The 24,716-nt window shown below is 37.1% G+C and overlaps 1 protein-coding gene across 4 annotated transcripts in view; it reads right to left on the bottom strand.

Annotated features, from left to right (window-relative positions):
- Positions 1-24,716, bottom strand: part of FSTL5 (follistatin like 5) — a 381,034-nt gene that overhangs the window by 260,906 nt on the left and 95,412 nt on the right. The window contains exon 2 of one of the 4 annotated variants that reach the window (XM_088056863.1): positions 17,505-17,567. The gene's annotated coding sequence lies outside the window, so the exon portion shown is untranslated. Of the gene's footprint in view, positions 1-10,019; positions 10,087-13,869; positions 14,061-17,504; positions 17,568-24,716 lie in introns of those variants that run through there. The other 3 variants (XM_005517596.3, XM_014259202.2, XM_088056864.1) reach the window with 3 other exon arrangements.

The raw sequence follows: 24,716 nt of genomic DNA, 5'->3' as shown, positions 1-24,716 counted from the left end.
ATGTTAACGTAGAATTGACTGGAATTAAGTTTTGACCATCAATGTGCCAGGAAACACTAGAAACAGCCTCTTAACCAAGAAAACCCTATATTTCAAGGAGAAATTAATGCTCGGATGCCATCACCAGACACTCCATATTGTATCTGGTATGAACTCCGTGCATACATAAGAGTATCCCATCTCTTCTGATGTGAAAGTTTCACTCTGAAGCTACAGCCTGAAGAATGACCATCCCACTTCCCTGAAATATAAGTTTGTGCTCCCTTTTTCATCCCAACTTCACACTAATCTCATTTTTTGATTCAACCACATTGACTCTGGGATTGTCTAGGACACCTCTGAAGTGCAACACTCATGAAGAGGAGCCGGGAGATATTGCTGAACACCACATTTCCAACTGCTCAGTCACAAATGCTGATCATGATGCAAATGTCCAAGTGGCCTTTTATTGATGAATCAGTTACTGTCACATGAATTATCCTCAGTGCTGACTAAGATAAGCATCCCTATGCTATTAGAACTGAAAGCTTCTCTTGCCTCTGTCTGTATTTTGAAGGTCTGGGAATGCCTACCCCTCAGCAATTCCAAACATTTCTTGTTGTCCAGATGAAATTTTCTGGAAGTCACAAAATACAGAAAAAGCAGAGAAAGAAGGTTTTGAAAAATATTTTGAACTATTTTATCTGATTCAGCAATATGCAACAGAATCTGAAGACTGCTTACTGTCTTGCAGTTCTTATGTGTCTATTAAGCAGCAGAAAGAGCTTCAGTGGAGGATTTGGATAAATTACTTTAATCAGTTTAATATTAATCACTTTCATACAATCATTCTTGTATTCTGAAAATCTCCAATTTTGAAAAATCAGGATTACCCTGCATGCAGATAGAGGGAAGAATCCACCTTTCTTTGTCATCTTCAATGTCTTAAAGTTGCACAAATGAGTCAATCTGACATTCAGCAAAGAGAGGTGATAACAATTTCCAGAGTAAGACATGGATCATCTCAAGCCGCAGGAGATAGCAAATTCAGGTCAAACCTTCTCTCTTTGCCTCCTCCAAAAATACTGAGTATCATCTGTAGCAATAGAAAATTCCAGCAGGAAAAAAAAGAGAGTGCCAAAGAAGAATAAAGGCAATAAATGTAGGGGACCAAACTGATATACCAGGTTCACTGTTCATCTTCTTGGCACGGTGCAGATGAGGAAAAAGCAGATGCTGCTAAGGAGGGAGAGGGTATATTCATGTAGCAATGCATACTGCTCTTATTTCCTAATTCCTCACTTAATAAAAGAGTGTCAACACTCAGTGCTGACACTTCACTCAATGGCTGCAATTTCTGTGTTGAACACTTGGAAACAAAACAAGAGCAGAACCATTGCTGTTCTCTTTCAAAGTTGACTGCTTTGGGTATCCTCCCATGCTTGAAGGCAGCCTCACCAAGAACCCAAGATCCAGTTTGTAAGGTCCTACTATGCACTCCCTATTCATGTTCCTTAATAACACCACAGCCTCCGAGCTCCCAGCAGTTCTGAGTGAACCATAAAACACACAATACATACTGAGGGAAAAAAGAGAGTAAGTGCCATTAAAAGCATCAAAAAGCAGCCCTTATTTCTAGAGTCACTTGAACTTCACTTCTTTGAACATCACCCATGAAAGACAGCCTGGATTCAGCTCTATGTTTTGCCCCAGTTTTGGCTACTATTAAAGCTCAAGGGAGATATAAATCTGGAAAGGGAATATTTAAAAACTGCTCCTCAAGAACCATTTACAGCACTGGGAAAGGCAGCCCTTTCCAGCTTTTTGGGTTTGGTTTTTTGGTTGGTTTTGTTGGTTTGTTTTTTTTTTTAACCATAATGGGATATCAGAAGCATGCCTGGGAGGATAAATGCAGGTACTGTTTGCTTTACATCAATCTTTCTAGATTAGCACTCCCATAAGGCTCTCCTCACTCACTTGAGATAATACTATAGGGATAAAGTATCCCACTAGGAGCTCTGAGAGAAAAGTTTAAAGCTATGTCTTGGGATGCAAGGGGGAGAGAGTAGTTACCTGCAGTTCAGTGTCTAAAGTCATAAATAAGGCTGTACTGCTTTGTTCAGGTTCTATCCCAGACAATTACTGTTACAGTCTATGTCTACAGTAACACGCTGGTTCAAATCAAATCAGTTTTACATACTTTTGAAGGAAGCTGTCTTGCTCCATGAGAGCTTAAACTGATCTTTGGCCAGGATATTCCAACTGATACGTGAAGACCAGTGAAAGAAAAGGTTAACTTCTAGCCAGATCAACTCCGTAATCCAGCTCACCACTCATATCAACGCCAGTGGATGGAAAGGAAAGATTCATTGACAGGTGTAATAGGGTGCGAGGGATAGCAGTGACCCAGCGCAGTTCAATTAATTCTATTAATCTATTTAGCTACAAAGTGAAATTGCACACCTTATTCTCTGATAATAGCTTTACTTGCCCAGTTACATCAAAGTGAAGGCAATAAACTTTGAATCAACTTATATAAAATGTAACTGACAGGCTGTTTAAGCAAGCTTACTACACCAGTACGCTCTCACATTGTTGTGACAATAAATGTGACCAAGAATCCTGCAGCAAACAGGATTGCTATTGTGACTCTCAATTATCTATTACTTTATCTATTATAAATATCCATCCTAGTGCAGCATTCTAGTTTTTAGGGTGGTTTTCTGGTCATAACAGCCCATTATGAACAGCCAGAAATTTAGGATTCTTCTTTATTAATACTGACTTTTAGCACTAATAGCTTTCTGTTGTTAGATTTGGTCACTGGCTCTAATTTTATAATATTTCCTGCAGATGGCCAGAAATAACATGCATGCAAGGATAAAAAGGGAGATGCAAATTTCAAAACAATGCCATAATCTTCATTACAGAAATGTTCATCTAATAATTAAGTGTGGAGCTGCACATATGGTGTCTGACTTATCCTCATTTTCACTGATGCAAACTTACTATGATAATATTAATGTAAATGTAACCATACCACTTTTCAGTCTGGCTGCATTAGAAAAGCTTTTTTTTTTCCTTCTTTTTTTCCACTAGTAATTGCACTTTTTTTTCCAATAGAAACTGAAAGAAAGTAGCTACAAAGTCACAGGTTTAGCTACTGCAGACTTTTCTTCTTCTCCTTTGTGTATTTAAGGGAAATAGCTATTTCCCTTAAATACACAAAGAATTTCATTCTCTTTTGGATTAGGAACTACATTCTTCTGGTTTAAGATTATTTCATCAATGTTTTCACTCCCAGCAGATGCTATGATATCCAGAAAACAAGAAGAGTTTCTCTAGTAAAATATGTCCAGGACTTCTGCTTTCTGCCTAAATATCTTACACTAAAATTTAATAGAAAAATTATTTCTCAGTCCATAAACTTTTTCCCTGTAAGAATACTTAACAGTACAGGCTAAAGTTTTTGGTTACTTGTGTGTACAATTACTAGGTATTTTATTGCACTTACCACTCACTTTCTACTCTGTTTAAGTCCAGCCAAATTCTGACCTTTCACTTGTAAGCAGTTATGTGTCATTTTCTGGGTATAGATGTATGTTAGTACAAGCCAAAAGGATTCAGCTCCTGTTCATACTGTTCAGCTCCTAGAAAGTGTAGCTTTCTATTTTCTGTACTCCAATTCTTGATAGTCTTGAGAGACTAGGTAAACTCAGAAATGTTCTAAATTAGAAATTTACAAGAAGCATTTCTTAAAAGGTACTTTTTCATATTCAAAAACTCAAAAATGAAATTTCCACATGGTGATAATACTAGCTGTCTCCCCTGCTCCAAAACCCCCTTCCCACCCCCTTGATCCCCTGGCTTTCTATGAAGTACAACTAAATTGTAAAAATATTTACTGTGGAAAAGTCTTTCTCTGGATTGTTTCTCCTGCATTTGTACTTCTTAACAAACTCCATAATAATGTCTTTGCCTAGATGTACCCTTTTCAATCAGGAAATCTCAACTCTGAAACTTCGCTTTTAGGCCTCATATCTTTGCAAATTAGTTGAACCTTCACACACGCTGCATACTCATTTTAAAGCAGTTTGACTCTTTGCAGCAGCACTTCTCTATTACATTGTGCCTCAAGTTCCCTATGGAGGTGTTTTAATTTGTGAAGCCTTACAGTTGACATTTTTTATTCCATGCAAAGGCTACATGATGAACAGCTACAAATTGTTACAGGTAATTAAATACACAACCTTTAACACAAAAAAAAATGGCTTTCTGAAGCCAAAAGGCCTTTTGTGAAATAAATTACTATCAAAAATAAAGTAAACCCAATGTAAAAGATAACACAGGAAAAGCAAAGTATATAATTACTGATGGACCTAAATACCAGAAATAGAAGAAAATTACTTATGCATTATTTCTGTCCCACACAAATAATTCCAATGCAGTTATTACAGCATTGTAAAGGAACTAATCCTTCAGACATTGGTCAAAAGCAATAAGAAATTGATAATGATTACTGGTTTACAAACCTAGTCTAATTACAGAACACAGAGTTCTGAGAAGACACTTTAAATATTCACTGGTTAGAGTGATAGCAAGAAACTCTTTGAAGCAAATGGTATTTCTTCTTGCCCCCCCCCCACACATTTGCTGTGGCTTGTAAATCAGTTGACTTTACCAATGGTAACCTCAGAAATCCAGTTCCAGGGAGAAATGGTGCTTTTAATTTCTCTAGAGAGAAATAATGCTTTTGAATCCTTCAAATTACCAAATATTTTCCTTTCTTTAAAACACCAGAGTGGATCCCATGGTTGATGGATGCAAATCAATATGCCACAGAAACTTTCTGCTGCATGCTGGGATAAGAAAGTTGATGTTGATGTTAAGAACCTCAGGTGTCTGGGAAGTCTAAAATAAGTCCTTACTTTGAAAAAGAAAAACCCAACAATTATTAATGATTTTTGCAATGTTTCTATATAATGTCACAACTCTTTTCATAGCTCATTTTGGAAGGACCCCCAACAGAATAGAATCACTGAATCATTAATCATTGAAGATCACTGAGTCCAATCCTTAGCCCAGCACTGCTGTGTTCACCACTAAACACTGTCCCCCAAGTGACACATCCATGTTTCTCAACCACTTCCAGGGGTAGTGGCTAAACCACTTCCCTAGGCAGCCTGTTCCAAAGCCTGACAACCCTTTTAGACATTTTTCTTAAAGGGAAATATTTTATACTCAACAGTTAAACAACACAAATTTTAAAATTCAGAATTTCCATCCATGCATACAATCTCCGGTTCATTTTATTCATTAGAAAAAATAACAAAGGAACAAAAGTGTTTGCTTATTTTTTTAACCATTGATAGCTTCGTGATCAGCTCTCTAGGCTTTCTATCACCATTTACTCATAACTCCATGTCCAGCTTACAAAAAATACAAGACTAACTCACTAAAACTGGATCTTTGTCTCTCAAAAATCAAGCAGAGAATGATAAAACTGAAATTATTAGCCATAATACTTCACACTGTTCATCGAGGAGTCAGATGCAGTACATTAATAAAAGCCCTCTAAATCATTAGTCAGCAAATTATATCACAAACTTTCATTTAAGTCTCTGTGTGCATGTGAGAGCTGCTTTGTCTGAGAAACCATGAGAACAGGGGGGTGTTATTTTTTTATATGGATTTCTGAGACTTTGGAAGTATAAATCAAAATTTCAATATAGATTTATTAATGATTTATGTGTATATCATGTATATTTTCACAAAGACAAGCATAGCAGCCCTTTCAGAAGGTTACCTATGCATGGAAGAGATTACTGAGAGCCTAGAGCAGTAGATGAATGTGACTATCACACAGAAAAGATATAAAGGACATGAATATATTAAAATATTAGATTTTTGGTCTTTTGGGGACACCAATTTTAAGATCTGATGCTTGAAGCACTCTACTAATGTTTCAAATGCAACCTCTCCAAGGTGCAAAAGACCTTCCCCCACCCTGCTGACTGCACCAAGAACATACAAATGTAGACTGTTCAAATATTTTTGTGAGAAAAATTCTCCAGGCATAAAATAAGAGAATCAGCCTATTATTAGACAGACTAAAAGGCAACTAGCTAAGCAACACAGTTTAAATTCACTAGAAAAACTGTCTTCAGTTTAAAAAATAATTAACATTATACAAAAGTTAAATCCCAGGAGTGATGTTAACTATGTTTTTTTCTTTCGGTGTCCCAGGGAAAGAACTACATCAGACCATGCATCTAGGTCTAGAAAAAATCTTACAGAATATTACTCTTTATCAAAATCAGCCTTGAGCAAATATCAAAAAATCTAAAAGAGAAATCTATTTTTTGTGTTGAAATACTACCATAGCACTAATTATCACTAGGATTCTGAATTACATGAGAATATAAAGGTACTATAAATGAAAGACAGAAATATAACATATAGGTTAGAGGAGCAACAATTTTAAAAAATAATGTTTTAGCTCTCCAATATACTAGCTAAGATTCATTCACCTTAAAAGGTATAGGAAATAAATGAAAAATATAATCAGTCTTCAAACTATCATAACCTTGTGCTGTGTCTTGTAGTTTATTTTAAATAAGAATTTTCTCTCTGTCAAAGTACTTGATAATATGGAAGAGAAGCACTGTGATGAACTGTATTTCAACTTAAAAATCAGCCCTCAAGATTAAAAATATCAATTTCTCACTGAAGCTGAGGTTATGGCTAACCTTGGCTGTTGCAAGGAAAGGGAGGATCCATGCAACTTAATTCCACTTGACAAGGACAAACCCAAAGTACTGTCATAAGGGGCTTCTCTTCTTCCTCTGTGGCCTTTCCACGGCCAAAACTGATGATGAGACGAATTTATGTTTCCATCTTGAAACAGAGCAGAGAGAAAAGAAGGGCTCACTGTCAAAATAAGATGCTACTTTTAAAAAAATATCTAAATTTAAAATTAATTTATTTTTTATTATTTAAACCAGAGAGACGTGGCATTTGTGCATGGACCACTCAGCGTATGAGGAATTGGCTGGATGGTCAGACCCTCAGTGCTGTGGTCACTGGCTCAATATCCAAGTGGAGACCAGTGACAAGTGGCATTCCTCCGGGGTTGGTACTGGGACTGGCACTACTTAACCTTTGTCAGTGACATGGAGAGTGTGGTTGAGTACATCATCAGCAAGTTTGCCAATGCCTCCAAGCTGTGTGGTCCAGTCAACATGCTAGAAGGAAACGATGCCATCCAGCAGGACCTGGACAGACTTGTGAGGTGGGACTGGGCAAAACTCGAGTTCAACAAGGCCAAGTGCAAGGTCCTGTACTTGGGTTGTGGCAATCCCAAGGACAAATAAAGGCTGGGCAGAGAACAGATTGAGACCATCCCTGGTGAGGAGGACTTGGGGCCATTGGTCGATAAGATCAACATGACTCAGCAATGTGCATTTGCAGCGCAGAAAATCTTGGGCTGCAGCAAAGGAATTGCAGACAGAAGATCAAGGGTGGTGAACCTTCCCTTCCTTTCCTGTGAGACCCCACCTGGAGTGCTGCATCCAGCTCTGAGAATCCCAGCACAAGGATGTGGCCCTGTTGGAGGGAGCCCACCAAGATGACCAGAGGGCTGGAGCACCTCTCCTCTGAAGCACCTCTCAGATCTATTTGGGGTTGTTCAGGCTGGAGAAGAGAAGGTCCCAGGGAGACCACACTGAGGCCTTCCAGTGCCTAAAGGGGCCCTACTCAAAAGATGAAGAGGTACGTTTTACAAGGGCACATAGTGATAGGATGAGGGAGAATAACTTTAAACTGGGAGTAGTTTTAGATTGTATCTTAAGAGGAAATTCTTCACTATGAGGGTGTTGACACACAGCTTGCCCAGGGAAACTGTGGATATTCCAGGCTCTGGAAGTGTTCAAGATCAGACCGGATGGACTTTGAGCACCCTGTCATAGTGGAAGGTATCCTTTCCCATGGCAGGGGGTTGGAACAAGATGATCTCTAAGGTCTCTTCCAATCCAAACCATTCTTTCCTTGATAATATCAGATTTTGCACTTTTATGAATAGTGCAGAGAAAACTGAGAAAATGTTTGGGAATTATACTGTCTTTCAGAGAATTTTCTGAGCATTCACCTCTCAGACCTGAGGAATATCTGCAAAACACTGAGAAAATCTGCCTTTAACAAAGGTATCTGGTCTCAGATTTCTTTTAGGTCTCAAATCTCTCATAAAAGGGGAATAGTTAACCAAGATGCTGTATAAACGTCACATCTTATAAAATCTTCTGCTTTTTTTGATTTAAAACTCAAAACAGACCCTTAGGAAGGAAAAAATTAGACACTGCTACAAATGATGATGCAGAAGGAACAAACGCCTCTCCAAAATGTGACCAAATAATTCTCTTAGAACATATGAAACCATGCAAAAGCATTTTCAAAATTGACCAGGTGCATCACTTTTTACTTAGGTACAGTAGGTTATTTTCTGCTCTATGAATAAAAATTTGGACTACTGCAACTCTAAACCACAGGATTTTGTGAATTGGTCATCCATTCATGTGCATTTAGCTTTCCACTGGACTACAGTTTGGCCTCAGAAAGCCGATAATTGTCTTTTCTGCGTATATACTAAATGTGTTTGAACCTTGCAAGCTTCTTGCTATCACTGGAAGGCCATGATTGTGACCAAGTACAACCCTCAATTACATAAATAATTGTAACATTAGTGCACCATGTTCACTCTGTAACACAATCAAAGTTTACATTTATTCTTTTGACTGCTTTTGCATATTAATCAAGATTTCCATTGATCTGCCAGAATGATGTGAAATTGCTTTGGTTTTTCTTTCCCAGCATTTATGACAAAATTTAATAAAACCCATAAACAACATATATTATCAGTTATAGTGGTGTTTTAAGTAAAGTTAACAAAAGAAAATGTGTAAAAGAAATAGAAGTTGAAATGTTGAACTTTGAAACAAATCAAATCTGCAAGCTCTTTGAAAACAAGGTTTATTTCTACTACTAATCATGTAAGAATTTTCTGCCTGTTTTGGTTTTATTGCTCATTGATTTGTTTAAACGTGTATAATGATTTACATGTTATTTAGGAAGACAAAGTTCTGTTATAATAATAAAAATATTTACAGTTCAGAGTTACAATGCAGAAAGCCTCTAAAATATATTATTTCCTAATGGAAGCAAAAGTATGTAAAGTAATAATCTAAAAGTCCTTATCATTTAATAAAAGAGTATTTTTAGTAATGAATAAGCTTTTATCTGATTAAAGTTATGAGCTGCTTTCAGATTTTTTTGTTTCTTTTTGTAGATATTAGGAAATTCCTTATGAAGGAACTAAAAATAATTTCAGAAAGTTTTTAATATGCAGATATGAAAATGATAGTGGCTTTTACCACAAGACCGCCTATTCAGTGGTAAAAATATTTCAGATTACAATAAGCTTCACTTGGAATAAATTGAGAAGAAAGCTCTCTCTGTCAGTAAAAGAAAGAAGTATTTTAAATAACCCTCATCTTCCATCTAACATTTTCAAGTACTTTATTGCACAAAAAAAAAAGTCTTTCTGAAGTCTGCCCTGAAAAGCTCTGCTGGACACCAACTCAGTTAATTCAAATGCAAATAAACTGTGAACTTCAACCTACTTCAAGCAATCCCTGCAAGCATTGCCAACTCTTCCCTCATTTAACTCTTTAGAACTTACTTTCCTAAGATTTGCACTATTCAGCAATGCAACCAAATAATTCACCACTTATTTTACATGCTGTCTGGTATAAAAAATGTTTCATTTAATAGACTTACTATGATTATTTCTAGGATAGTAAGTGTAAATACCTGCATAAACACTGCTATCAAATAAAGCTAAAAATAGGTGACAAATACATATTTCCAGTCATTCTCATCTCCACTTGGTAAGGAATCATGCCTTGCTAAGCCACAACAACCTCTCTCGGCCAGTGTATTCAGCCAATACAAACAGAAGTAACTGGCATAGAGGAAACAAGAGATACCGGCAATTAGGGAGCCTTTCTGAAGTTCTTCTGCCACAGTAACTGCACAGAAATTCCTCGATCTGCACTGGCCCATCCAAATGAAGACACATCTATTGATAAATGCAACTTCTACAAATGAGCACAACGACCAGAACCTGAAAAATAGTGCAGAATAGAATAAAGCTGTGGGTTTGATTTTTCTTGAATATTTTTCCTGGGCAGTACTAACCCTTGATATTGGAGGTTTTAGAGGGAGTTTCACATGGCACTATTTTCAAAGGTGCTAGATTACCACTGTTCTTGGTCAACCCACAGCTTTCTAAATATTTCTTTACTACAGAGAAAATATTTGACCTGCTGCTCTTCTGGTAATATGAAATTGTTCTTTGTCTTTTCTGCCTACTAGGAGGCAGGGAAAAGCATGTTGTGTTAAATATGTATCATATCATATGCAAACAAGTTTCCAGTCTTTTCATCTGCTGACAGCTATTCCCTATGCTTCAGAAGGTAAAAAAACAAAACAAACAAACAAAAAAAAAAAGCTTGAACTAACATTTTGTAGCATAACGAACCAAGCTACACTGAATGGTTAATGATTATAGTCCTGCTTTTGCTTTGAAAAATTGTAGAATAAAGTCAAGAGCAGTATTTGAGTCATTGTTTTCCCCTGAGCCAGTGATTCACTCCTGCGATACTTAATGTCCACAATTATCCAGTAATATTTGTCAGTCTGGAGAAAAATAATCAGAAATTACTTCCTAAACTTCATTTGACCTCTTACCTTTGAGATATCAGTGCCAAGTTCAGATCTGTTAAATGGCAGAACTATTCCTGTTGAATCTCCATCATTAGATTTATAACTAACAAAACTGTGCAGAGCCTTGTTTTTAATATTGTTTTATAGTCTCTAAAAGAGAAGAGTGACAGAAAAATTGTATTTTCTGAAATGGTATATAAAGTCTCAGTTTGGAACACTATGCATTTTTCTAAAAAAATCGAAGTTTGGTATTTTTAAAAGACATGATTTATGTGATTGTAATAAACAAATACTGAGGATTATTGGATAAACTCACACACAAAAAAACAGAATGAAAAACTGACATGATTAGGTAGACCTAGAACACACCTAGAACAGAGCAACCACAATATTTGGTCTTTTACTGATCACCATTTGCTGTCAAAGACCTTAAACCCAAAAATAACCGAGTGATCCACTGGAAAAAGTAAGCTTTGGACCCCTGACAGGGTTGTGCATATGCTGGTACTTTCAACAGTTTTAAACATGTGCCCTCATATGCACACCATCATGTGTTGGTCAGCTTAAGAAGGGTCCATTATGAAGCCCTTAAAACCCAAATTTTCTGTAAATCCTATTTTTGCAACAAAACCCCTCCCTGATTTCACATCAGTTCTGCAGTCAGCTGGTTGGTCAAGTCATTAACAACTTTTGCTGATGTTGCATTGATAAAGGACTTGGAACTGCATATTATACAAAACCATATCCTTACAAGTTTACAAATATGCTTGAACAAGGTTTACTACTGCAGACAGACTACTTTTAGCTAGAACCAATGACCAAAATTACTATGGCCCACACTTAATGTATGCATATATTTAGAACACCATTTTGGTGAAAAATATCAGTGCCATTTTACCTCATTTGGAGTACATGTACCATTCCAAATACCCATTTTTCAAACATGATTTATCAAATAAATCAGCCTAATATAAATAAAGGAAAAATATTACATAGAAAATACAATTGGATATAAATTTAAAAGAACAGAATTAATGTCTCAGTATCAAAGTTTATCATCTGCTTAATGCTGGTAAAATGACTGATCTCAGAAAGGTCAATGACTTAATCATTTAATGATGGAGATAGTCCTCTTAAGTGGAAAAAGACTACTGTATGAACAGAGACCACTCAAGTGAACAATGATTTGCAGATGCAGGCCCTGTATAAACATTAGAAGTTTAGATTTATAACTAGTGGGTTGGGATTGTAATGTTGTGGGGTTTTTTTCTCCTCAGTATCATTGTAGCATCTGCACCACATTGTTCAAAATAACTTTTTCAAAATAATTTTGTAATGTTTTATTTCAACGAGTAAACATCCTGAATTTCCATACCTTAAAAGCCATTATTTTAAATTATATCAAAATATTTCAAATTAATATTTATGCCAATGACAGGTGATAAAAGCTGTCTTAGCTGATGGATAGACTGCTAATGAAGGCTTTGCAACCAGTGTAAGTGCTATGTAATAAACTTTCGTTCTCTGCTGTTGAGAGAGGAAGAAGACCTGTTTTATGACTGGGGGGAGAAGTGGGAGAGAACAATAAAACATATTTCCTAATTCTACCCAAATGCAATGAAAGCCTTGGCACCCTGAACTACTTTCTCCTCATTTTTCTAGCTTTCAGCTTTACCCATCAGTAGCTCTGTGCTGCTGCCTGATGGTTATCTTTATACTCTATCTCATACAAACATTCAGCAAACAGAACCCACATTAACATTAGGGAAATTATGCAGGAATAAAAAAATGCTACAATACTAAGAAACAGCCTCCTTTCATCAGCTTCATCCCATCAACAAAAGTTACTTTATGCTCACAGCTACTATAACTGCTAGCACTTGTGCAGGACAACTGCATTGAGAAACACTTGTGGTTTAGGTCCCAGTTCCTAAGAAAATTCATCGCAACCAAAAGAGTATGAAGTGCTATGTAATCCTGAAAAACACAAGGTGGAGACCTCATTTGCCTGCTTACTGTGTTCAGTTATCTCAGTAGCACCGGCTAGCAGCAGCAGCTTATTCCCTCTGGAATCTGCCTTAATCTCAGACAGACACCCCTGCCTGGCACTCAGCTCTGCGTGTGCAGAAGTCACTGCACGGTGCTCAGCTCCTGTTTGCACAAATCCCTGTTTGCACCGAGCTCTGCGTGTGCGCAACTCTGACAACTCACAGAAGCAGCAGCAAACTCCTCTGTGAAGCACAGCTCCATACCAAGCTCACCAAATGTTTAACACTGCTGAAAGAAAAAGACGTTACATCTGCCCACACTTCTCAGCTCTATTCAATTACTGACAATAGCAGTCCTATAAATGTAACATAATACGGTATTATTAAATCCAAGATTCGCATTTACGCCTAGTTGCAGCCTGGAAGCAGGCCTGATGCTCAGCCAACATCAAAGGACAAAAATTCACAACTTTCACAGACACACAAACCCCACATTGACCTTGGAGGCAGAGGTAGTGACGATCCCTTTCATAAAGGTGCTGTTTCCCAAGTTGACAGCGTTACAGTGCTGAACTGTTTGCCAAGTAACAGGGTATCACCGTCCTTCTGTCACACACGGATACAGGCACGCACAGGAGCACAGAGCAACATGAGGCTGTGCTTTTAAATCCTCTTTAATTCCTCCTTTACTCTCCGCTTCCCAGAATGACCTCGCATATCCTGTCTTCCCCCAGACAGAATCAACCAGAGCTTCTCTAGTGCCCCACAAATGGGTATTTATACAAAGAAGGCTTTGCAATGTCTTTTGAGATCTTTCTATAATATTCAAGATTTCTAAAATAAAACATTTTCAACCATTTAAAAATTACCCCGAGAGCCAGTTTTCAATAAAAATAAGCCTTTAACTTTTCATTCAGATTCGTCTTTGGTTTATGGAGCCCTTTTCACTGAAAGCTGCGCCCCTTCTCCAAGCCTTGCCCCTCCATTGACCTAAGGACTACCAAGCTTCCAACTTTGCTCTGCCTTTAATTGCCAGCTCCTCCATCCCAACCAGCACCCTGCTACCGTTTAGGTAAAAAATATATACGCCTGTGTGTATATATACTTTAGTATTGCTGCTTACCTTGCCCAAGAGTCACTAAAATCCAAAAGGGGGGGAAAAAACCCCAAAACCCCCAGCTCCGCGGGTCCTCGTGCAAATCGCAAAGAGAGGAACACTTCTTCTTCCTTTAACAAAGCCACAAGCGGCTCCGCCGCGATCCGGCGAGCGAGCGAGCGAGGGACTAGTCCGGAGCCAAGTGGGCTGAGCTGCGGGCAGGCGCTTCCCGGCGGGAGCAGGGGAGGTTGGGCGGCCCGAGGCGCCGCGGGGAGCGGCGGGCGCCCTTCAGCACCCGGCGCTGCGCGGACAGCAGCGCTCCCGCCCGGCCCCGCACCGCCCGGCCCCGCTGCCGCCCGCCCCGCCGCGCCGCTCGCACCGCCCCCGCACCGCCCCCGCCGCCGGCCGGCCTCACAAACTTGCGCTCCCCTGCCGTCCGCCTCCTCCGTCCGCTGGTGTGGTTTTCTGCGGGGCAGCGGCGTGGAACGTCTCGTGTTGCCCCAGCCCTTCTCGCCGAGGGGCTCCCTGCCCGCGCAGGGGGCTGCTACCCCGGCTGGGGTCACCGAATCCCGCTCCTTCGGCTTCCCCTCCGCAGGGCCCGGGCCCCGCTCCCTTTGCCCTGGGCCGGGCTGCGGCACCCAGCGCCCGGGCAGATGGCAGCGCCGACAGAAGAGCAACTGCTGGGAAACAGCGAGGAGCTCCCTCCTGGAGCACAGAGGGGAACTGTGCCGGCGAGTTTCAAGCAGGGGGTTGTTAATGCAGTATTCATAAGCTTTAGTATATCAATGGGCCGTGTGAAAGCTCAAGTATGCTGCAGGCTTTGCACACCTGTGTCGGTAATCCCTGGCGTCCACACCAGACTGAGGTGCTTGAGCGCCAAGGTGGAGGTCCCTGGGATCCCTTGCCAGAAACATGGACGTGTGGCTGGTTTATTCAGTTACGCAGCTTATAACTGATACAGCTGGGTAATTTCAGTTATGCAAAACATAAGGGGGAAAAAAATCACCTTGAGGTAAGACCATTAATTACATGCTCCACTTATAAGCAGGAGAAGAGGTACCTTCAGATAAACAGGAGCAATCAAAATGAAAAATCCAACTGGAACCTAATCGCCTAAAAACTTTGAGATATATTATGTGAAGACAAGCAGAGAAACAGTATTTTGAAGTCTCACTTGAATCTGCTTTATTGTGAGATAACAGGTTTAGTTATCTGATTTATTAGTTTTAAATTAATTTACTATCTGCTCCACCACTTTTGAAGAGTAGCTCTTTCGTCATCAATGTGAAATCGTTATGAAAATTAAGTATCTACTCCTCATGCCATTATAGATTACCTGTTTGGTGCCTTTTGGGAAAATACGTTACAGATTAAAGTATTAAAGTGTCTTTAAATCACCCATGGCTAGGGTAAAGCCAGCCAGAGGTCAGCTGCTCTGACGTACATCAGCTTTCTAGGTTAATTGCACTTGTGTCTACATGTGGAATGAACACGTAGTGAGGAACAAAAGTAGGTAAATACCATACCTAAAACGTGAACTGGTTAACATAGGAAATAATAAAACAGGACAGTTGGATTGCATTAGCTTACTACTATTTTGTGAGGGAGTTCTTACTGGACTGATAATTAGGTCATGGCACTGCAAGAGGGAACATGATTAACTTCAACACACAGAGTGTGGAATATAAAGTCAAATAAACCCAACTTTCATTGACCCAACCATTTCTAATTACCAACAGTAATGAAGGCAGCTTGTCTGGCATGAGTGTTGCTTTTCTGAAACCCTATTATTTTACTTTTTTTCTCATTTTCCTTTTAAGCCCTGTTATGCTTTTTGCAAAGTACAGACAATATAGTTGAGCTACTTAAGGACAATTTTTGCAGTACAAAATTGACACCGTGTCTACTAGCACAGCTGCACCAGAAACTCTTGTGGGACAGAGGTAAACCCCAAACAGACTTGTTCAAAACCGAGGGGAAATTGAAATATTGTGAGTGTGAATAGGGACTTTGTTCATCCATCCTTCTTTGCCATTATGAAAGTACATGAAAAAAACAATCAACAATTACGTAGATGTTTTATATAACCCAATTATTGAAGTAGTCAGGAAATCAGTCAAATTATGCAAGCTCTGAGATATCATAACTTACTGCTTGGCTTTGCAGATTAGTAGACAATGAGTTCCCAAAACAGCATATGGAGGACCCTCGAAACTTTTGAATATCTCTGTATCTTACAAGGACTTGCACTCATAAACTTCACAGTAAATAATGATACCACCATGTAATACATTAAGGTATCTTGGCATTCTTGCATTTTTGAGTGTGTTTATCTGATCATGCATATCGTTATTCTTTCTAAAGTCATTGAGGTATTTAATTTAAAAGCTCATATTTATTTAAAATTACTTCAATGTATTTTTAGCACTGACATATTTTTTAATTTTTCCTCTAATTTAGATCTGTATCAGTGATAGACCATAGTTGGAAAATAAACTTTGCTCATTTATATCCTGACATCTTCTTAATGGATGGTCTTCTGCTTAATGGATATTATTTGTGAGCTCCATTTTTTACATTGTTGGCTCTGTTTTTATACACACAGAAGAAATATATGAATGATTTTTTTCTTGTTATTGTTTTGTGACCCATACATTACATCATCACTTTTTTCAGTTCAAACATTTTCATCCACAGAGTAACTGGGATATTACTTTATTGGATGCAATGCAGACCAATATCTGTTATTGTAATGAAGAAGTTATTCTGTGCCTAACAATTAATTGCTAGTCCAGAGAGACTGTTGCTGCTTAGTAGTACATTTCTGATCTACATAACCTTCATTTGACACCTTATGATCATATCTGGCAGATCCCACATAACATGCCAGACTGTTTTCAGGTATATTCCTGAGCCCCATGTGCTTGGCAATCAGTTATGCCTGTATTTTCTACACCAATTATTATATTTGAAGCTTTTGCCATTGGGCAGAGGAGAACACATGCAGTAAATACTGGCATTTTCTTGTAAAGATGAGAAACACAGAACTTCAAAGCTGGTTTATGTTTGTTTAGACTATAGATATTAATAATAAAGATTCTCTATTTTTGTATTTATGAGATGCTGCTTAATATTATATCTGATACAGCAGGAAGTTTTATGCAAGACTAAGAGAAGACCAAAGTCTCAGTATATTAAAGGGAAGTTAATGCAAATAATAGGTGATAAAAGTTGTTTTAACAACTTATTCAGTATTGTCCATGCTGTGGTTTAATTCCAATTAGCAGTCAAAACCAGGGCAGTCAAGAATATTGGCTCTTAGCACTTTACAGCCTATCCATAACTCACTGAAGTTCAAACAATAGTCATTTTCTTTGACTAATCTCTTTTTCTTTGACTGTATCTCTTTTTCTACTGCAAAAAACTCTGGAGAAGGGGTTATATTCCTTGTAAACAGCATTGCACCCAAAATGAATGCAGAACTAGAGAGAAAGCATAGTTTTTCAGAAGTGAATAATTTTCCTTCTCTTGGCTTTTCTACCACTACCATTTTTAGCAAAATTAATCAATTAATTTAATTGGGTTGTTTTTTTTTAATGCCTGCTTGGTGTTTTGTGTTAATAATCTGTAAGGGACAAAAATAGGGCATTTTGAAAACTCACCTTGTTACTTACTCTTTAGATAATTCCAGTGACTTCTGTGTGGCTTGGTACCCCCCTCACCACCTGAAAGTTCAATAACAAAATGTTATTCTTTTGTGATATATCTTTAAACATTTGAATTGAAAAGTATTCTGATTAATAGTTACCAAAAATTTAGGATATCAATATCTGACACTACTAAATATTAATTAATTTGTTCTAAACAAGGCAACAGTTACAATGTGGTAATTGAGACTAAAAAACAAAAAAAAATATTTTTTGTCTTTGAATGAAGAATATGCAACACTTTAAACACAATTATATATTTGTAGCTTAATATCAAAAGTTTTAGGCATGATAAATTCTAACAATAATGCAATCTTATTTCAAAATATACAGTTCTAAGTACTGCCCTTTGTAGGATTCAATTTCCACTTCTTCTTAAATTATTCCTTTTTTTTTTTTTTTTTGATGACAACAGCTGCCCCTTCAGTACAGCTGTTACTAGAGAAGATCATTGATTAGCTTGAAGTCAATGACAGCAAAGGAACTCTCAGGATGCTCTGATATGAGATAGCATGGATAATCTGCCAAATCTCTCTCTCTCTCTTGCACACACACAGCATGAAGTTTGGACACATACATCTTTTCCTCATTTTCCACTGGTCTAATTCACTCAATGTCTGTTCAATGTTTTAATGGAAGATGATAGTGCATCCACTATAAACTCGAAATGCACAGAGACCTGGACCGGTGTTTTGATAACAGCAGGGCATCATAAGCACCAGAATGACAGACGCTGGCAAATGGCATAGAGGAAAATTAGCTTACTCATGGCTTGGAGAAAGCTTGTGCCAACCATCTGTCACAGGAGATCTCCCAAATGACAGCAAGGATCATAAAGGCACATTAAGGTTTTCCCTGTATCACCTCAAAGCCAGTTCTCCCAAAGGGACCCAAATAAAAGAAACATGTGCTATTGTTCACACACAAGAAAGCTACCCTTGAAATTCACCACAATAATTCAAATGCATGCCACAAAATAACAGATGTAGATTTGGAGGGTGTGGGGAGGAAGCCTAAGCTCTGAGGTTTGATCTGTAAATTTTTTCATTATGTTTAATAAAATAAATGCTATAAATTCATTTCAGTGTGTAGCAGATTTGCAATGATAGTGATTCTGACAAGATGACGTTGTCCCCATTTTCATCTTGTGAAAATAAAGTAATAACTGATTAAACAGGAAGGAGATAATACACTACAGAATTAAAATCCACATTAAAAATTAGTATTGGAAAATAATTAGGCAATGAGGATAAATATTTAATTTCATTATCTAGATTTTTTTTCAACTTCGTTTGGGATAAAATAATTTCATTATTCATTACCGTTGAAATCTGAAAGCATACTACCACTCGATAGTAGATAGTATATATTCTATTAAAAAATTTAAAAACTCCACACTTTCCAAGAGAAAGCTGCAGATACTCAATTTCAATGCCTAGTGATAACATTTATAAGAGATCTCTTAGGGCACCTACTGGGGAACCTTAGCATTGCATGCCAAAGAAAGCCTGTTTTAAGGGGAAAAATCTTTCTAACAGATTTAAAACAGAACATTAAGTCAGCCTCCTTTTTTTCTCTCTTCTGGGCAGTCCTCGTTCTATTGACTGTATTACTTAAAGCAGATAACCAAATGAGAAAACTTCACAATTGAAAGTATTCATTGATAGAAAGGAAAGAGCTAATACTCTACATTTCAGAATCTGGCAGCTCTTGAGTATTTAAATGTGTTTTAAGTTAAATACATCATGTTGTATTTGTATAAAAAAGATATTTTTCATTAAAAATTTTACTAAAGCCACAATGAGAAATTTCATTCATAGTAATTATGTATTGACAAGAATATCAAAGTCTTTGGATTAGGCTAGTTTATTCTTTAAGTTAGTATTTCAAAGTATTTAGATATTCTGATTTTTGATTTTTTACCTATGGTTCTGTGGTAATAATTCTGACATCTGTAAACATTTGCCATATCATTTTTACTTGCCATTTGATTTATTTCTGTCCACTAATACAGAATATTCTCTGTTTTATAGTTCATTTCCTCAAAGTTCCTCACAGGTGATTTCTGGAGACATATGGTGTGTAGCTAGGAGTTTAGCTAGCCTGTGACAGAAAAGGGTTGTTTAACTTATACAACAGAAAAATATTTCTGCTTTTGAAATTTTATCAATAAAGTAGCAAGCACCGCATATCAGCCTCATAAAGCTGGATTTATTTTTAAGCAAATGTTCTGTAAGGGCCTCTCTCCATTCTTTTAACTTTTTTGTTGTTTTTGTTTTCCAGGAGTCTGTAACAGCCACTTACAAATTCTAGGGAGAACTCCTGATACCTTGTTAAAAAACACCAGCACCAAACCCAGAACAATAACACACCTAACCTGCTGCTGAGGCACACTGGCTAGTTGTTAATATCCACTACCAGAGCAGTTTAGGTAACCTATTCCAAACCAATAAAAATCCCCTTGAGCCAGGGGATAAGTATCATCCTTATGTTCATTTTATGCATTATTATAGGAACTACTTCACAAAAAATTTTGAAAAGACATGCAGACTTCTTCCTGCATTTGTCCTAAATCTCAGTGATGGAGATGAAGCACAATCACTTATTTTCAAGTGGGTTTTCCTAGGGAATAAGCCAATAAAAATAGTGATTGCATGTCTGGAACAAAAGCCTAAATTAATATACATTGTTGTAATGCACTCCTAGTCCTGTATCTCATCATGCATCTGATCCCATCCCAAGCTGTTCTAAGAATATAAAGGAACGAGTTCTTCAAAGAATGAACTTACTGACTTTGAAACAAGTAGGTCTGTGAACTCTGATACCTGTACAGGGTAAGAGACATTTCCTACAGTTCTAGAGAACAAGAGGAGAACATAATAAGATATGTAGACACATCTTATCATGTCTCTCCTTGAGACCAATCAGCTTGTCCCAGAAGAGCACAAGGAATATTAAATGGGATGAGTATTCTAGCTTATCATCTTTGTGACTTTGATACAGCAGAATTGCTCATTTCTTTAAGAGATAAATTTCATCAAAAGGTTCATACCCATATTGCAACAACTACATATGGTAAAGAATGCAGTGAACTTTTCAGCTGGGAGACAATGTCATTATTCTATGTATCAGTTACTTCACAGCTCTACTCAGCCAGAATCCTTCTTTGCCTTTCCAGACAACAGTCTAAAAGTCTGAATAAGAACAAAAAAAAATTTAAAAAAAATAAAACTAAGCAGTTGAAGAAAAATGGATATTTCATCCCCCAGCAACTAATTTCTAATCATTTTGCCACTGCTTCTGCACAGAGGAGTGATGTGATGTAAAAAAGGTAGTATGACAGCTTCATGTTGGCACATCCTAAAACAGAAAGGAGATATACATACTTCTTACTTATAAGGTAGTTCCTGGGATGAAATTAAAGCTGTAGTCTTATATTCTGCACATATTTTATTTATTTTATTTCATTTTCCTTTCTTTTTCATATGTCAGTCTATAAACTCTGTCATTTGCAAGAAACCAACTTCATCCTGCCACTAATATAGTGTTAAATATTAATAAGCACATATTTTTTGAATCATATGAGGGATGTGAAATGGTTACTTGAGACTGGTCAGTTTTTATACTTCTCAATGGGCCCAATTCAGGAATCAGCCATCTCTACTCCAAAACTTATCTAATTTAAAGTGACGGACCTTTAATTACATATGACATAGTATCCAATTATATGTAGGAAAATCTACTTTCACCAGTAGAGTACTATTTGAAAGCTAAGATTTGATTTGCCAAAAAAATCAGATTTTCTCCAAGTGCTTTACTCAAGAAGAAAAAAAAAAAAAAAAGTGCATTACAGCTTGTTAAATATTCAGTTAAAAGACTTCCTACCATTCTTAAGTCAGAAAGAGGTCAAGTAGGTTCTTGTTCATAATTTTTGAGAATTTACAGAAATTTGAGAAGGATTACCCGGACAAACATGAATATAATAAAATTTGGAAGAAAAAACTAGGAAAAAATAAGATCTTATTTTGGTTTTGAAAGCAATTACAAAGGAATTGTTGAAATTCATTATAAAATAATTTTTTTTTGTTTATTCTTAACACATCTGATTACTTTACTGCTATTCACAAACACAGATCACATTTCTTCCATATACTTCCACAAGAAAAAAAAGTACAGATGCCCTCTTTTTTGCTTAAATGGGAAAAATACTGAGAGGCTAAGCTGTTTAAGCAGTTACAAAAGAAATCTGGGGCACTGCTGGGAACAGAAGTTTCTTATTCATCCTTAATCACATGATAATCCAGCCTTATCAATCCACATGTCAATTTAAAAGCCGTGATTACAAGTCATCAATAGTGATGATCCAATATTTCAGTACAATCGGAAGAGACACACAACTGAACTTTTAGGAGAGTTCAGGAAAATCACAGTAGCCTGCTTTTAGCATAAATGGTACTGCTTGCCTGATATAATCCAATACTGTTGATTCAGAAAAAATGCTTATAGTCACTGCAAAAATGCCTGCTGTGTTCACTTGCTTAGCATGTGCTCCAGAATATATATGCCGTATTATTATTTCACTAAAAACCTCCAGAGATGCAGGCAGTACAGTTACACCATCAACATTTTGAAGCAGGATCAGAATACATACCACACTTTAGCATTTGCTTCTCTGCTCAATCAGTTACTTGTTTTCAGTCAGGAAGCCAATATCATTGTGAAGTTTCAGAATTCAGAGATTTACACAGCTCATAGCACACATTATAAAAGTATATTAGGTGCTACCCGCCAGTATAGATATTTAAGGCATCAAGTGACATTCATGTAAATTTAAAATAGAAAGCTTTAATAAAAGGCTACTAAATTGCTAACTAAATCATCAAGTTTGAAAAGCAGGTGCAATATGCATATTCAATTTGCACATATCTGTAAGAATATATATTATAACACAATTTCTGTCCACACACACCACCAGTGGTTTTCTCCAGCAGCTCTCCATTCAGTGAATAGATATTTGTGAGACAATGTCTACTTGCAAAAGCTGTTTTCTTCAGGCACATGTAATTGCTAATTACCTATGAGGTGTTTGATCTTAGTGGTTTACTGAGCACCAAAGAGGCAGAAGTTACCAGGCAGCAACCAGTTGAATAAACCCAGAAAGCATCTCCTTACTCTACCTGCAATTGTGCAGAACATAAACTTAGCGCTCTGCAACTAGTAACATATTTCATATGGGAGATATTTTATCATGTATTGGTGTCTTTGACAGTTTTGAGGGATGACAGAGAAAAACTAAAGCTGAGGTCTAGGCAGAGAGGTGTGGATCAGGTAAAGCAACTTACAACCAGTATGGAATGGGCAACTTTAAAGCAGGGACAGAAGACAAGGATTTGAAGGACAGGCAGTTATATTTCAGGAAAGGGTATTTCCTGAGAGAAACATCACTGGAAAAACCAAAGAGGTAAAGTGGCAAGACAAGATCACAGAGAAAAAGATTCTCTGGACAGCTGAGTACAGGAAGTAGAGATAACAAAAAATTACTAAGAGACCAAAGAGTTGAAGAATAGAAGAAAAAGCAGGTGGGATGGAGAAAGAGCGAACAGAATTAAATTCCTGGAATAAGTGAAATGGCTAGAGATGGAGAATGTATAAGAAAAATCAGTACATATGATTCTGAGGAAAGGGAAAAGAAATATAATGAGATCACCACGTTTCACCTGCTATTTTTTTAATGGAGAGCACTCAGAAAGGTTTTGTTCAAAATAAAAGAAGCAAAGAGGAAAGTCAGAGGGATGAATCATTACTTGTTTCATCCAAAAAATAGCAAACTGTAAACAAAAACTGTCACTCTGAATTGCAGAACTAAGAAATCTCAGCTCAGTACCTGCTTCAAAATAACAATTTGCATGTCACATTAGAATGTCTATATCTATTGCAGAAAAGAATAAACCAGATGTAAATCAGTAATCTTGATAATCATCTATTAAAAACTGTCTACAAATGAAAATATATTCACCGAATAAATTCCAAGATAAATTTTAATAATGAATATATTTCAGAACCAGCGACTTGGCAAATACAGAAATGGCAAAATTGAGATATCCATGGAATATATTTGCTCAGGTTTTTTTTTGATAGTACTCCCAAAATGCAGGTGATAAAAAGAAATCAAAAGGACAATGCGTGTAAACTATGTATAGGCTTTAGTAACACAACTTATGGTTGAATTAGCAACAATATGACTAGATAACAAATAATTACCTAAAGCTTTTCAAAATAAAATCCTGTTGCACTTAAAGCTTTTACAAGTGCCAAGCAGTACAAAGGCCTGTTAGGAGAATTGCTTAGATCAGCCATAGAAGCATAGCAAAATTACATTCTCTTATTTAAAACTGCTGTTCACATAGGACCATATTTTAGTCTAAGTGTTTGTGGATGCAAAACAGACATAGTGAGAGTGAAGTTTTAACTACCTCAGCTGTGGCTGCTAACTCCATCGTGCAACATAGAAACTGCTCAGTAGGTAGCTTAACACTAAGTCAGGTACAAGTCTCACAGAATCACAAAATTTTTAGAGCTGGAAGGGACCTCTGGAGATCATCTAGTCCAACCCCCCTGCCAAGACAAGGCTGTAGTAGCAAAGCAGACCAAGATAATACACAGCCTACTGGTAGTGCAGCTTTAGTACAAATATCCTTTGAAGTACAGTTTTAAAATAAAATATAGTTTAATAATTGTGGAGATTATGCTCTCTTTTCTAATTTGGTGGTACAGTTATATTCAGTGGAGTAGCCTCACTCTAAAATTAAATATGCAGAAACAAAGCCAAGTTCATCATGTTATGAATATGCTAAAGCATTCCAACAACACCGTAAGAAAGAATTAAACAAACAGGTCAGAAAAAATGCAACTGGTACAACATATCTATTTTCAAACATTAAGAGCACTGTTATAGGCAGAACTTTGATTTTCTGCCCTTGGATCTATTCAACTAAGACTGCAGTCAGTCCAGTAGAACTATTTTGCTATGTATGAAACAGAGTGCAACTACATATGAAACAGGGTGATGGCTGCAAAATCAAATCATAGCTGGGCTAGGGTGAAAAAGCACATTGTCATATGTACAAAGTAGGAAAATAATATGGGTCATTTAGACATATTATGATG

Source organism: Pseudopodoces humilis, chromosome 6 (genome assembly GCF_049639895.1).
Source record: "Pseudopodoces humilis isolate 2021_Gansu_Grassland_sample_001 chromosome 6, ASM4963989v1, whole genome shotgun sequence".
NCBI lineage: Eukaryota > Metazoa > Chordata > Aves > Passeriformes > Paridae > Pseudopodoces > Pseudopodoces humilis.
The sequence above is the reverse complement of the archived record's forward strand: the minus strand, read 5'-3'. Positions and strand labels throughout refer to the sequence as shown.